The following is a 15,686-nucleotide window of genomic DNA, read 5'->3' on the forward strand; positions in this document are numbered from 1 at the left end:
AGCCTCTATTCCAGCTTGTAGCTCTGTAGGAAGGACACTGCACAGAGCAATGTCTTACTCCTTTGGATTTAGCTATTATTTTACAGCTGCTGTCAGAACAGACTGAACATCTTAAGTCACAATGTGTGGTTTGCTTTTCCTCACATACGCCAAGAGGACAAGCATTTGGGAACCAATGGTGTAAGCACAGAAAGTACACTGAGTATATTAAAGTTTCTCCCTCCTCTATCTCCCCCTCCAAAATTCAAGCCTGGTAATAGTTTAGCCTGTTTAAGAAACATTTCTTCAAATGTTTGAAGAAATCCAGGCTTGTTCATTCAGGAACCAGAAGACAATTCCCAAACACACAAGGCAGGAGAAATCACATCCTGGAGACATTTTCGGATGACAGCAGCTACTGACATTTGTTTCCATGAACAAGAGGCACAAAGAGAGCAACTAAAATAAATAGAATGATTTAAACTAGAGCCAGACAGCCTAACTAATGACACAGTTCTACAAGATGACAACCTTGCCATGGCTCGCTTTTCCATGACTCCCACTGCGTGGCCTTGTAGCGATCCATTTTGTTTGCAGACAGAAGGAACAGGAAAAGATTGATGTCGTGCTGATCAACTGGCGTGCAGTTTGCAAAATATTTTTGTTATGGGTTAGATATACAGGCATGGCATCAGGGGAACCAAGGGAAGAATGCATCCATGGACACCACGCTGTGAGGAGGAATCATACTTAAACAAGCACCAGCAGTGTCCTCAGTGCCACCGCTATGAATTTCAGGATCCATAACAGCCTATCCTTTTCAGAAGTATCCAGATCCACGTTTCTGTTTTGTTTCTGGATTTTACAAACACCACCCCACAGGGAAGAATTATTGTAAACTGTGCATCAGCAACAATACCACAACATAACCCCTGAGAATTCTCTAGAAGTTGCCTTTTTTATGCTTCAGTTTAAGTTTTCTGCCTTTAAAAACTAAAAAAATGAAGTTTTAAATAAGACAACGGTGAAAATTCCAGCAGAAAAGGAACATGAAAATGATAATCTACAAACAGGCCCACATGGGTAGCATACTTTGTCTCAGAAGAGAACTGAAGCACTTCACAAAACAGTTTGGAAAATGATTTCAGTACCATTTTCTTTGCAACAGTGCGCAGGCAAGTTCTGAAAACCAGATGACAACTGCCAACAGGAGCTCTTTGTCACTGTCAGTAGGCCGCAGGAGCTGTCACCAGCAGCCACAACAACTCACATACCAAAAGTGCACAGAAATCAGTGATGAAAACTGAAACTGAGGACCTAGACACTGAATATCACGCATGCACGTAAAGAAAACCCAAATATCCATGCAACTCCGAGTCACTTTCTGTAGACGTTAGGCGGTACAGTCAGAACGGGGAGCAGCCAAAGCAGAAGCAGCACGATGCAGCCATCCCAGGGAGAGCTTTTTAGCAACTAGAGATGACGCAGGACCAACTGCTGCTGAGTAACAGCCGCCAAATCCACGGAGCTCAAGACCCGGCACACACACCTGCCTCAACTGCGTGCTGCCTTTGTACGACTGGACAAAAAGGCAGAGAGATTTCAGAGTTATGGCAAAGATGACAAAACCCCTCCCACTGAACACCCACCGCTGGCATTGATGAGGAAGAAAATATTGTTGAGAATATTTTACCTCTTTTTTTCTTGTCAAGCCATGACACACTCTGTCAGTCTGTTTTAAAATCCAGCTTTCAGAGATAAGAACAATCCTCATCACTAACACCTGTGATGTCAGCATTTCAACTCTTTTCCCTTTAATTTTTCACTTTTACCACCTTGCATCTATGTGGAAATTTGCACAGTTGCTACAGAATGGTGCTAACGGGGAAAACCTACTGGCTTATCCATTACCTGTACTTGGTGTGATGGATATGAGGCGCAAATACAACAGGCATTTGGGGAAGGGAGCTGGATTTACTGTCTGTGCCAGTGAATTCTGCCTGTGCCATCATCCCGTGTTTGTTCATAGAATCATGTCAAGCTCGGTTTGTCCAACTTGTACAAGCAAAAAACACAGCAGTTGTTTACCCACCCAAGCAGCCAGATCTTTTCCATGTTTCTCACTCTCTTCAGAAGAACCTCAGTAAGTAAGGCAACTGATAAGCAACATGATAAGACTCAACCACCACCAGCTGAATGCTAAATACTTTTCTTCACCTAGGACTAGTCAGTAACTGCTGGCTACCAAAGCACCTGCCTAAAAAAATAAAACATGATAGAGAAACAGCAAATCCAAGATAATGCACACGTGTACATGGTATTTCAGCAAACCAAACACATGTTACTGTCTGGTAGTGAGGACCAAGCATGCCTTCACTTCCATTGCAATCATTTAGAAATGTTTTCATGAAGGAGGACAATATATTGTTATAAGACTTTATCAGATTTTTCCTTGTTAGCAAAACAGAAACACTAGGTTGCAGGGAGATCTCATCTCATTAGATACTCAAAGCAGACAAACTTACTTGAAAGTGTGAAGTTCTGGTAAAATCATCTCATTGCTTGTACAATGACAAGAGTTGAAGCACCAGAAAAAATAAAAGCAATTTCAGGTAAATGGATAGTATAAATTAGAGCCCTGCTAGAGCTATTTCTAAGCCATCTACCTACATTATTGATGAAAGTATTTGTTCTAGAGAAACAATGACATAATAAATACCTACATAGTTTGTAGAACTTGTATAATTGATGGAGAATACAACATTTTCCAGAAGACATCAAAAAGACATCAAGACGTAACACAAGCACTAATTTCAAGAGCAGAGCTGGCAAAGCATGGGATCCAACTAAGTAAACCCATTTGTGTACCTCTAATAGCAGGAAAGGCAAGCCTTGCATTCTTGATTAAAAAACGAGGGGAAAAAAAGAAACTGCAGGAGAAAGATGAAATGATGGAATTCTTCACAGCGTGTGACAACTCTAAACCAAGCAGGGACCAAGGAAATCAAATATTTTCTCCAGGTACTTCCTAAGGAGGTATAGGGACATTATTTTGTTTGAGCCATGCTTCAAATAAGGAATGGAAAAATCGTTAGCTGCTAAAGGAGCATACACCCTTCTGCTCGACACTGGATTTAGTGGCAATAAGATGAACATAAGAGGAAAGCAGAACCCAAACCTGGACACACTTTACTGGTGTTACAGAAGTTAAGGCACAAGATGCGCGCGCACACAGCTGATCAGCCTGCATGGTTTCCAAGGCACAGAAAAACTGTAGGCCTTTTTGCTAAGGGATGGACAAGCATCTTCTTCCAGATCACACACAGCATGGGAATTCCTACAATTTTTATATGCCTCTATGTACATGACAACTGATGACAGTGCCAGCATTCATTGGATTTATTTTTTTTTCAGCATTTCAGTCAACTTCCAGCTCAACTACTCCATACAAGAGCAGCATTCCCATATGCCTTCAATAGAGTCCATCAAGAAGGGTTTTTAAGATTATTCCTGCACTACAAGCTCAGTAATTTCACAAGTGACACTCTGTCCAAATTCTACTTGGAAATTTTAAATATTCAGTAGATGATTAGATAATTATTACTCAAAGATATCCTTCAGGCTAAGATGTGCAGCTGTCTCCATTTCTGCCAGATCAATGGATGCAGGCATTAAAAATTGATTCAATTACAGAGATGTGCAAGCTGAAAACTTGGATCCAGGAGTAATGACAAGAGAGACTATAGACGATGTAATTTTGGTACAGGTTTGGAGGAGAATGGTGCTTTGAATGCAAACACACTGTTTTACAGCAGGTATCACTTAATTCTTAAGGAACTCACGCTGTTTAACTAAGACCACAATTACATTCATCTTTATGTTAATCTTTGTAACTGATAAAAAGTAAATCTTGAATGCTACATTTCGTGGAAGTTCACATCCTGAGGTGGCAGGGTGTCACAAATAAGAAAACACAGTTCTTATGTGACCATTCGGTGATATTAACTGTATCTTTAAAAGGTTTACACTGACACCCTCAAAAAATAAACAAACAAACAAAAAAACACTACAAACTGCTACTTTAGTTGCTACTGAGACCTGGAATCTCTGATCTTGGCACACTGATCAGTAAATGTTTTGCTTTTCTTCCTAGGATCCTCAAAACCAGCACAGTGCTAGAACAAAGGAGTGGTGCGGACCTCGTGGAATTCACAGCTGGATGAAAGCAGAGATCCTCACATCCTAAAACGTTTACCAGGTAAACTTGGCTAGCAACTCTAGCAACTTCTGGCAGGACAGCTGTAAGAGGTCTGTCCTACATTTTGCACAGCTTGGTCAAAACAAGTGTTTTCAATATCACACAAGATTCACTTGGAATAGGAAGAAAACCACAGAAAATGCCACAGATCTCAAATGCAGATCTCAAATTTTAGAAAAATCCAAGCTACAACTAATTTGGTGAGAAAAATGAAAAGCCTAAATATCAGATACGTTTTTCTACTGCTTAAAAGAACACTTCAAGACAGCACTGAAACACCCCAATTTATTAAAGCCATTCATTTCAGGGAACCACTATCTGCAGTCTCTCCTGTTTGGGTGAATTATCACCTTATTTTTCTTCATACAGACTGACAATTTGTTCTCCCACTTGGTACTACCAGTGAGGAAGTTGCCTCTTCCCTGTTAAGAGAACAGCTGACCGAGGCAGTACCTCAGCTGCAGTTTGGGAACACCCCATCCCTGTAATCGGTGTCAGACTGAGCTTGCCAAGCCAGGAAAGTTCATTTTCATCACGAATGTTATGGAAACATAAATGAGAGGCAACCACCTCAAAGGCACTGCTAGTATCTTCCCGAAGAAGAACTCAGCAAGCAGCTAGCCACAATAAGGTCAGGGTGTTTCTGGCCGGTGGCACACTCTGGCAACAGCTTTACCACTTCAAGGCTAAGAGATGCAAGAAGTCACACCACCTCCGAGACAACGGGGGAAAAACAGCCTCGTGAGAAGAGCGCAGACACAGCTACCAGTTTAAACACAGTGTCCATATAACAATTTACAAGGCAGCTTTCTGAGCCAGCAAAGTGGAACAGGGTTCCCCAGCAGCGCTGCGCAGGGCTGATAACTGCTGTCAGTGTGAGGGGCTCGCAGGCGGCAGGGGCTGCTCTCTCTCCGGCTGCTGTGGCCAGCTTTATCGCCAGGCACGTGGCAGCAGCTCACTCGGGGACCCAGCAGCACGCTGAAGCCAGCCCCAACCCAAAAAGAGGAATGTAACTTGTGAGTGGCGTCTCCAGCAGAGGGAAGGCTCCTCTGTCTCTTCTGAGATGTAGTTACTGATTTTTGAGGATCGCTACTAGAAAATGTTGGTCTTCTCTGCATTAGCAGAGATGCCAATTATGAGTTCCAAAACACTGCAATTTTCTTCCTGTAAGCAAAGCACTTCAATCAATATTAGGAGATTCATAAGTAGAGAAAGCCACAAAGAACTACCGAGCAGCTGGCCTAATGATAAGATCCCAGCACCACACCCCAGCGCCCCAGGGAGAAGAGATGTCCAATTCCATTAGCGACGTGGAAGCGAACAGGGAAAGCAGATACCAGAGACGGAGACAGACTGGCAAGAAAACTTCAGCTGCCGAAGCCCATCGCTTCCCCTCATCGTCAGTCCTTCCTCACCTCAACAAGTACCACCACGAAGACATCTGTGAGGTTCAGTGCCAGCCCAGAAAGCTGTCACCCAGCAGCCACACCGACTCCAACACAGCCCCAGTCAGCAAGCGAAGTCTTCTTCCCTGCTCCCCAGAGAGATATCCCTCCTGGAGGGTAACTTCATCGCTGCCCGATCCTGGTTCTGCACTTAAGACTCTCTCTTCATGAAAAGAATACATACAACCATGGATACTTTAAATAAATCATTTAAATACTTCAAGAAAATCATTTAAAAACTAGCTTTTTTTTCCCAAAAAAAGGTACAGCTGAAATAAGTACTCCAAGCCTTCAGCTTTTCTACAATATGCTTTTGTTTACAAACAAGGGATTTAATGAGAGTTAAATACGGGTGCAACAGCTCAGCAAGACTTTTTCATATTAGATGCTTGCACTGTTTTTAATCACACAAGCTTCTGTTTTTAGCTATATCACTCAACATGGCCAAGCAGATTTTACGTTCATCCATCTAACTTAGCATAAGAAATCTCTCTGAATTATTACATCGCTACTGTATAAAGTCTATATTAAATGACTTTTCTATCACAACAGATTTCACATTTTCCTCAGCTACTCTTACCAGAAGTTTAGGCCCAGCAACACACTTTCAGTTAATGCTTTTATCAAACAATTAATTATGAAATTGAGATAAGAATTACTCCTCATCCAAATGGTCATCCCCAAATCACTAACTCGTACACCTTTGTGTATTCAAACCTGCACTGGATGAAAAGCTCACATCTCCTTTAGAAGTCACAGTGTGGACGTGCAAGAAGCATCCCCTGCAAGCACACGCTATGGCCTCCGCACCCACAGGCTCTGCAGGTTTGTCCCTCAGCTCCCCACCTCCCCAGGGCAGGCACTCCACCTCTCTGACAAACCCCAACACTTTGGTGAGTGTCCCTGGGTGCCTGGCACGATGCCATCCTACGTTCTTTACAGGTGTGTGCACTGTTTGCACACCGTGCATATAGTAACAGACTGGTGGTCCTCTCTCATCTCCTAGTCCTACAGCATTTTTTACCAAAAAGAGAAGAAACTAAAGCAGTTCTGTTGTTAATAAGAGACACCCAGAAACTGTTCGATACCAGCAAACGGCAGTCCCTGAACACTAGCTCAAACCCAGACTGATACGAATACTTCTGCTGAGAGAAGTTAGGTTACCTTCCCTGAAACATGAACCAGGTCTTACTGAAGAAACTTCTCCGCCACTAAGCCAGCTTCAGAGAAGAGTAAAGGCTGATTTTTCAACAGGATTAAACACAAGTCACAGCATGAAATGCAGTTTGAGCTCAGTCATTACACAGGCAGAATCCACATTAAAAAAAGCCAGCAAGTTAATTAAGTGCAAGGGCAAGCCATTACACGCAGGCACTGCGGAAGCTGTCTGCACACAGGTCCTAAAGCACACCACCTGCATACGAAGAGCTGCTGCTCTTCAAAGGTAAAAAAATATTGCTGTACCTCAAAAGTAGTTTTTCCACTTCTTTAATATGCCTTCAACTTCATACAACATCGTACATCTGGAAGCTGCCTCAAGTGAAAACAGCATTGACTTTTTTTTGTTTGTTTGATCTCCTGACTACAATTCAGTTAACATCACTTTCCTCTCCAAATTCCTTTCGAGGTATTCTGGGTAGACACTTTGAACTCTTCAATACACATTGTCAGTCTAGTTACACAATTTCCACAAATAAACTTCCTGCCAGCACAGTTAGATCTGCACGACAACATTACACGGTATTAAAAATAACCAAACAATCTCAATTTCATACTGTGATTAAATTTGTGCTGTTACATTTGGCACCGCTGCAATGAAGACCTTGTCCAACCTACCACAAAACAAGCTTGCTTAAAGCAGAATTTAAGATCTGCTATTACCAGGACTAGAAAAGGCACACACTAGAGCAAATCAGAAAGAAAATTACCGTGCACTAGTAGCGAGAAGAGCACTGCTGGCAAGGCATTTCACTACAAACAGCAGAATTCATTATCGAAGGGTTGTCTGTCAGAATCTGTTCCAAACTGATCCAAAACAGGCTCAGGTTTGGGGTGTGGATGTAGAGGATTAGGAGGAATCATGTGTCATTGATAGGGCAATCAACCAAAGCATTGTTAGCCAGGCACTTTTCAAACAAGAAACAGCAAAAAAGTTTCTACTGTAGAGGGACACTGGCTAATACTGCAGAAATAGAACAGAAAGCAGATTCATTTGAAACCACACACCTGACATCACCCAAGCATTAGTATTTCTGAAAATAATAATAAAGCCTTATACCCAGCTGCTGTCCATCCTCCTCATATCTTCAGGCAGTCCTGCAGGGCCTGGGCTTCTATCTAACCCAACACACACCTCGAGTTTCTGGCTGCGCACTGTCTGCTACATCCACAGTTCTCAGAAACACAGGATGAGTGGTTAGCTAAGAAATCTTCCTAATTGTTCAGTAATTTAGCCCTCTGATCTCCAGGAGGTACTTGCAGATCACCTCAACTGTAAGGGAGGACTGAACTAAATAGATTTGACTGATCTTGTTCCAAGAGGCATATTGGAAAGAAGTAACACCCATTTCCATACAGTTCTGATCAGGAAACATCCCGCAATTATTCGAAGATACTTAGAGGCAGGCCTGACAACTGACACCAAATCCAATTGGTCATTGTAAAAATATGCGACTGGTATTCTAAACAGAGTAATGGCTTAAACAACAAGGGGAGCTGCCACTACTCAGGTGTACTTACCAATAAAGCAAATGGAAAAAGTGGCTGGTAATCAAAGACAAGGCTGTTGGCAGGGTGGCCAGAGTTGCTAGCAATAGAAGCAGAGTTCAGGTGCCCTTTAACCACGCAGAGAAAGTTAGTTCTGTGACAAAGCAGGGTTGGAAACACAATGACTATGAGTCATCATTAAGCACATGCTTTATCAATACACCTCATGATATTAGAGTTACTAATTAGCGACGGCACAAAACAGTGATGCATTAATAGGAAAAAAGAGTAGTCCAAATTGTTGGCCATCTTTTCTTTTATTGATTTAGGGCTTCAAACTATTTATGTGCATTTTCAAACCCAAGATGTCCACCTAGAACTTAACGTGTAAGTTGATTGCAGAGTTTTTCAGAAACCACAAAAATACTTTGAAGGCTTCAGGATTAGTCTTTGGCTGGTTGGACAGATGGCTCTGTTACCAAGTTTCCAGTAACACCAGCAGCATTCCCTACACACTCCACCAGCCTACTGAAAAAGATGCAACAATTGTAAACTTGAGCTCTACTTCAAAGCAATTTTCCAAAACATTGCAAAGATTCTGCAATGCCGCAGGTGTTTCCGCATGGCATCCCACAGAACCTCAGGTCACACAGCTGAACAGAAGTGAGGTTTTTCCCAAGTCCCCAGACCCAGACAGGGATTCAGGACAGAATGCAGCTTGTGCTCTAATAGCAGGATTGAATGCTCCACAAGCTGAGCTATAACCAAAGGGACAAGCGATCCACTTACTGATTTCAGCTGGCTTATGGGAACTCCGATTTGGCATTTGCCAGCTGTCTCTACCCCAATCGCTGTTTTCCATTCCTTTCTCTGCCATGACAGCAGCACAAGATTTTGTACAGCTGTAGACTAAACAGCTTGCAGGAGGGAAGCGAGAAGAAAAAGATTAATTTCTTAGCTAGTTAGGTTCCCTGACACAGTTCAACCTACTATTATTTCTGCCAAAACAGACAGTGTGAGAAGTGAGCAATCAAGAAAAAAAAGCTGCCACTGAAAAAAAGCATCTGAGGTCAAAACCTAATTTCATTTACAAACCAATCTCAATTGGCTACAACCATGGAGGACCCCAACTTTATCAACAAGTCACAGAACTCAGCAGCAGAGTTAAAAAAAAAAAAAAAAAAAGAAAAAAAAGTTTGAGGTTTATATAAAACTAGCAAGTCAGAAGTACACCTGTGCCTCTTACATGCCTCTTCAGATGCAAGAAACTAAGACGTGAAGCTTACAAAGAAAAACTTTGAGAACTGAGACTTTAAGCTTTTCATTGGAGGCTTCAGTCTGCCCATATGTTAATCTGAGAAGCTTCTATCAGAGCAGAACATGTGCTGTACTAACCCCATTTATTCACTTATTGGTCCAACTCCAGTAACTCTGTACCATTATACTGCTACCTCCGAACCTAAATGAAAATGTAATGCTATAGTTTAGGCAATTATCCCAAACCCTGTGCACCTTAATAATGTGATAAAAGCAATCTAATTTACAAATTGCATTAAGACCACTTTCTCAGGACCTCTGCCAGTTTTTATCTAGCCACCATTATCTAAGAAATACACCTTCAACTTTTAAAACAAGATCAATATTCTTTTTCCCCAACATGATCAATCTGAGTCAGTCTCAACGAGGAGAGCAAATTCCATAGGCTTAAAGCTGTCCCTTAATGAATAATGAGGGAGGCTCAAATCAAACAGCTTTTAATGCCATCCTACTACAACACTGGTCAGAGACTTGACTCTTAAATAGCCAGTCCTAGGTCGCTTCAGACTTAATTGATTGCAGGCAATACCACAGCTCCATTAGGAGGAAGAGATAACACCTACATATCCCCAAGCAGCAGTGCTACTGACTCCCAAGCAAAAAAGATGTTCTGCACCAGGTGCTGCAAACATCTAAATTGCTTTAAAAAAGGCAATTCAACACGAAAGGCAGCACCTCAAACTTCTCTGCACCCTGCACTGCGCACTTCTTGGCACCCTCTCTGAGCATTTTGGCCCTCAGACAGCCTATGGACATCCAGTACAGGCAGCACAATGAAGTAAATGGAGAACTCCCAGAAGTGACCCGTCAGGGTGACCACCTTTCAGCAGGGGACACCAGCAAGCTTAACCACCACTCTTACTCCATGCAGTTTCTGTTTATCCCCAGCATGCTGTTCTTTCTTCCTTAACTGACCCAAGCTTAGCCCCCAAGTTATATTTCATTCCTTGCACCAAGAACTGCTTTAACGATCTAAAAAACAATGGCAAGAGGGGCACTGACAGCTTCTAGCCAAGCTAGTCAGCTCTTATCAGGTTAGGACATCCCCATTTTTACTCAAAGATTTAAAAAACTGCTTTGACTGCTTCAATATGAGTGCTAGAAACAACAGGAGTCACCAGAGGGCACTAACACTTTCACCTAATGGCAAATGCATTCTTCAATTAGGAAGGCTGATAATTACATCCACATCATCATGTATATTTTATCTGGATTGAGCCTCAGCCAGCTTGTTCTAATCCACGTTCAAATCTCAACCACATGCTGATGAAGCAGTGGGCTACATCAAGTGCTGCGGTCACACCCACGATCCATGGGGGAGACGCAGAGTCTCCCCAGACAGACCTAAGGAAACAGAGCCGGCACATGCCTCTCCCAGCTCCCTTGCCATCTGAAGCTTACATTGTCTATTAAATGTGTTTGTACATAAATACACAAAAAAACATCTGAAACAGGCAAGGGGAATAGATTGCAAGTCCTACACCTCAACGAAACAAAACGAACAGCTATTCTTAAGAGTTGGCACCAAGGCAAATCCTACTTTAGGGCACTGCAAGCATTTTCTTCCTTCAAAGGGACTAAAAAATAGAGGGGCTTTCAATTTAACAGCAAGCAGCAACAGATGCATTGCTCTCTCCAATCTGGCATCATGAACTGTCACGAGAGATGCTTTAACAAAAGAGGTTGCTCTTCACAACTGAGGAACAAGCAGGTTTTAAAACACCAAGATCGCATGTATATGAGGCTAACAAGTATTTCCTGCTGATTGGACAGAGCAGCTTCTCAGCTTCTTGATGCCGGGCAGAGATACGCTGCAGCACACCCTGAGATCTTCTGCAGCGGGAACCTTCAACTTGTGGATACAGCTGATACAGCCCGAGAGACAGAGCACAGCTGGGTGGGTACAGCCCTACAGAAATTAAGGCAAAGCTGCTGCGGTCTGCAAGGCGTACAGCTTCTTTTTGCCAGCATTGCTGCCCTACCTAGGGTTTTATCCATGCAGTCATTCTTGTATTTGGGACTGCAAAGCAACACGGACATGAGAAGCAGAAGCGAATCCTGTCCTTACGGAAAGGCACAGAGGAAGCCCGAAGGCTATCGCCCCTCTGTGCTGAGGTTATGGCCACAGAAAACCAGAACTTATAATAACGATAGGATAGCAAGGATTTTGAGATATTTGCATGAGCTCCAGAAGACACCGTTTGTGCTGTATGACAGCCTACAATCCACCTGGAAGCCCTGAAGGAACTCTGATAAGACCAGCCATGACTGCACTGGAACACGACAAATCTCCGAATGCAACTGAGGAAAACTGCATTTCAACGTATTCCCCACTGGCCCTTCACCGTATTGTTTGTTGTACTCTAAGGTTTAATGCATGGGTTGTTTTTTCTCATTAAACTCCCCTATAAACTGAAAACACGGGACAGGAGGTTGCCTCTCCCTCCCTCAGCTGTGCTCAGCCAGCAAGCAGGTTCAATGACTCCCGCTTACACCACGCCGACCTGAGGAGTCACAGCAAGCAGCTCCGATGTTCAGAACACGCCATGCAGCCGAGCATGTCCACCCCTTCAGCAACTCCCAGCCACCCTCACCCGACTGCAGGTGTCCTTTCTGCTGGGCAGGACACGGGATGACACCAGCTTGCCCAGAGGAGGGGCTCTAACGCCAGTTCCCCCGGAGTCCTACAGGGCTCTTAAGGATCTCAGTGCCAGAAAAGAGCTGCAGGCACACATCTGCACATCCCGGCGACCTGAGTGTACAGAACCCCTACTTCAGATACCCAGTGGTAACACTGAAGTCTCACTTCAGCACTCTTCTGAGGTGGTGAGTTCATAAATGGACAAATCGTGGATCCCACAAAGCTCTCACTGTGCAAGAAATACTAGCCACACACACATATTAAGGGACGGTTTCTACTGCAGCAGTTCCAGGTATCTAAATGTAAAGGTATTAACATGAGGGCCCTCTTACTTTAAAATAGTATTTTTAAGTACCTTTTGTAACATTACCCCTTCCAAGAGCTGTAAAACAACACTCAAACCAGAAATACACCGTGCCTTTGATGTCTTACAGTTAGACAAAACGCAACTACGCTCCCCACCCTTCAAGCAGGTTTCAGCTCAGCTTTATTTATTGAATGAAAGGAGGAGCCCAAATGACTCAGCTCCAGGGAAGTATAAAGGAAAAGATAAATCCCTAATCTCAATGAAAAGAAAATAAGGAAGAAACTAAGATGGAGGCATGTCTTCATCAATGCAAATCTTTTAATATTCAAACGTATGTCAAGCAGAGCATTAGCACACGTAGATCGTTAGCTTTCCTGGAGTCTTCAGTCTGTCTTAAGAGTTTAAAATCAAAGTTTACACAATTAGCTGAAGCTAAGAAGTTTGTCCTGTAGCTTCATGTTTGGTCACTGGTGCTGTGCAGCACCAAGATCAAAAAAATATCTAAACAGGGATTTTTGATCTACATGGTCACCGGCAAGTCCAGTGAGGAACAGAAAAGACGTCCTCAAAAATTCTGAACAAAGGCAATTTTTATAGGAAAAAAACTGACAGTAAACAGGATAACCTCGTCAAGAGCGTGTTTGTTTATTTTTCCTCCACTAACTGAGAGAGGAATCAAACACAACTTCTCAATATCCAGCCAAAATAAATTACGAGTTACAAGTATTTCACAAGGGGGCCAACAGACTCCAAGCAACTGCTGTACATCTTCCACATGCATTTGCAGACGACTGCTCTTCCCCTACCTCAGACACACCACACTAGCGTTTCTGTGCAGAATAAAGTGCCAGCCTTGCTGGGAAGAATATTTAAGTCCAGTCTAGCAGGAGTGTTTCTTTACATACACTCGAAACTCTAAATACAGATGTCACCAGAGGGCACTCTTTCAATTCAAGCGACCTAGCTTAGCAAACTTCTCAGGAAGACTGCAGGCAGCCCACATGCAGGGATGTGCAGAGGCTGTACAAAGTAGTAATTCTGCTTCTGCAAGACATTTCCCTAAGAAAATACACATAAATCAAATGTAAATATTTCTCCCAGAAAAGTGAAGTATTTCTCGTAGAAGCCAGAAGCACTGCTAAGACCACAAGCAATAATCAACTTCTGTACTTTCCTCCACCGTGCACTTGCTGGTATCTATTCATTCCTACAGTTTTGGCACCTGTGTGGAGCGGATCAGTTTATGGAAAGCAGGACCCAAACCAGTACAGATCATGCAGAGGCGCCCATGGAAGTCCTAAGACTATCATATCATGGTCTAAATCTTGCAGTAATAGAGGAAAAAATAGACGTGCAGCGAAAGCTTACTCTACTGCTTGCTGTTCTGTACCTGATGTTTTCTTAAGATGGCCAAGAATTAGACCATTTGCATGAAGATAATATATGGGCATCGGCAGCATCAGTAGTTATTGATCTATGGTCCATGTTTTATTTCTACAGGACTGCTGAGACCTAAAAAAAAGATTTTTTTTTTAAACCCTGTCAAGTTGCAAGCCTGCCGGGTGAAATGTGACCAACCACTAAAATCACAATAGGTCTACACATAAAAAAGGTTGCAAACCACTTCTCATGTGCATGGAAATATGGTACTAGTGTCCGTTTTGTTTAGAAACAAAACACCAACAGAATACTACTGAAATCAAGCCTGATGCACAGGCAGAAAATTATAAGAAAAAAACCACATGGTGCATACCACGGCAATTTCCAGTCTTGAAAGAAATTGAGAAAACAGGTTCACAAGACATTGAGTGACTGTTTATGCACCTATCCCATTTGACAAAGTCCACATCTCTTCCATATGCAATTGCAAAGGCCCTTGGTTTAGCACAGCAATGGAAGTGGTGGGAAAAAAAAAGAAAACAAGCCCTGTGCAAAGGCACCTTTTGTCAGCACGGGGATGCCTCAAACAAACAAACCCATGCGCAGAATTTCACCAGGCGGTAACTACTGGTGAACACACAGGTGCCTGAAACTACTACCTATCATCACTGCTCATCTCGGTTTAAAACACATCACATCGTGGCTTTTCCAGCATCTGCTGCCGGGAGGGGCCCACACCGAAGGTTTCTGCTGCCAGACGAACACCCCCTCCCTGTCCCTGAGGTGTGAAGGGGCCGCCTGCCTGCTGTGCGAGCACCCCGGCCCCCTCCTGTCACCGCAACTGCCCCCAGACCCAGGCCACGACCCCCGGGGACGGAGAACGAAGCCGTGATAATGATGATAACGAAGGATAACGATGATGGTAAAGAAAAGAGGGGAGAGCCGGCCGGGCCCCCCCCGCCCCACAGCCCTCCATCTTGCGGCGAGGCCGCCACCGCCCCACAGCCGCTGACAGGGGAGGGGGCCCCGCCGCCCCCGGCCCGCGGGGGAGGGCGCCTGGCCGCCTGTCTGCCCGTGTGTTTGTCTGTCTGTCCGTGTATCTATCTGTCTATCCGTGTGTCCGTCTGTCTGTCTGTTCCCCGAGGGGAGGCAGGCTGCGGGCAGGGCTCGGGGCTCCCGGCACCGTGTGGAGCCGGGCAGAGGGGTGCCGGGACCCTCCCCGGATCTGGGAGGGGACGCGGCGCCTCCAATCCCCGGCCGTGCAGCGCTGCCGGGCCCGCCGCGCCGCCGGGCGGGGGGAAGCCGCCTGTTTCTCCTCCTCCTCCCCGCAGCCGGACAATGAGCCCCGCCGCGGCTCCCCGCGGAGGCGGGCGCCGGCTGCCCGGTCCCCTCCTCCTCCTCTCCTCCTCCTCCTCCTCCCCGCCGCGCCTCACCTGCGAGCGGGGCTGGGCCGGGCCGGGCCGGGCTGAGGGAAAGGCTCCGGCTGCGGGCTCCGCTGCCGCCTGCGCCGGCTCCGCGCGGGGGCCCCGCCGCCCGCCCTCGCCTCACACCGGGGCGGGAGGAGGCGGAGGGAGGCGGGAGGGAGGGGAGGGGGGGGGGTGCCCGCCCCGCCGCTTCCAAGCGCGCATGCGCGCCGAGCCTTCCCGCCCCGCC

General features: G+C 44.8%; 1 protein-coding gene across 12 annotated transcripts in view; it reads right to left on the reverse strand.

The window, feature by feature from the left end:
- RALGPS2 (Ral GEF with PH domain and SH3 binding motif 2) overlaps positions 1 to 15,686 on the reverse strand; it is a 142,145-nt gene that overhangs the window by 104,160 nt on the left and 22,299 nt on the right. For 5 of the 12 annotated variants that reach the window (XM_038182711.2, XM_038182708.2, XM_038182710.2 and 2 more), the window contains exon 1: positions 15,467 to 15,626. The exons of 5 other annotated variants lie outside the window; for them this stretch is intronic. The gene's annotated coding sequence lies outside the window, so the exon portion shown is untranslated. Of the gene's footprint in view, positions 1 to 5,652; positions 5,820 to 7,146; positions 7,288 to 15,466; positions 15,627 to 15,686 lie in introns of those variants that run through there. 2 more of the 12 variants (XM_027462917.3, XM_072041671.1) reach the window with 2 other exon arrangements.

The sequence above is a fragment of the Anas platyrhynchos genome, chromosome 8, assembly GCF_047663525.1.
Source record: "Anas platyrhynchos isolate ZD024472 breed Pekin duck chromosome 8, IASCAAS_PekinDuck_T2T, whole genome shotgun sequence".
NCBI classification, from domain to species: domain Eukaryota; kingdom Metazoa; phylum Chordata; class Aves; order Anseriformes; family Anatidae; genus Anas; species Anas platyrhynchos.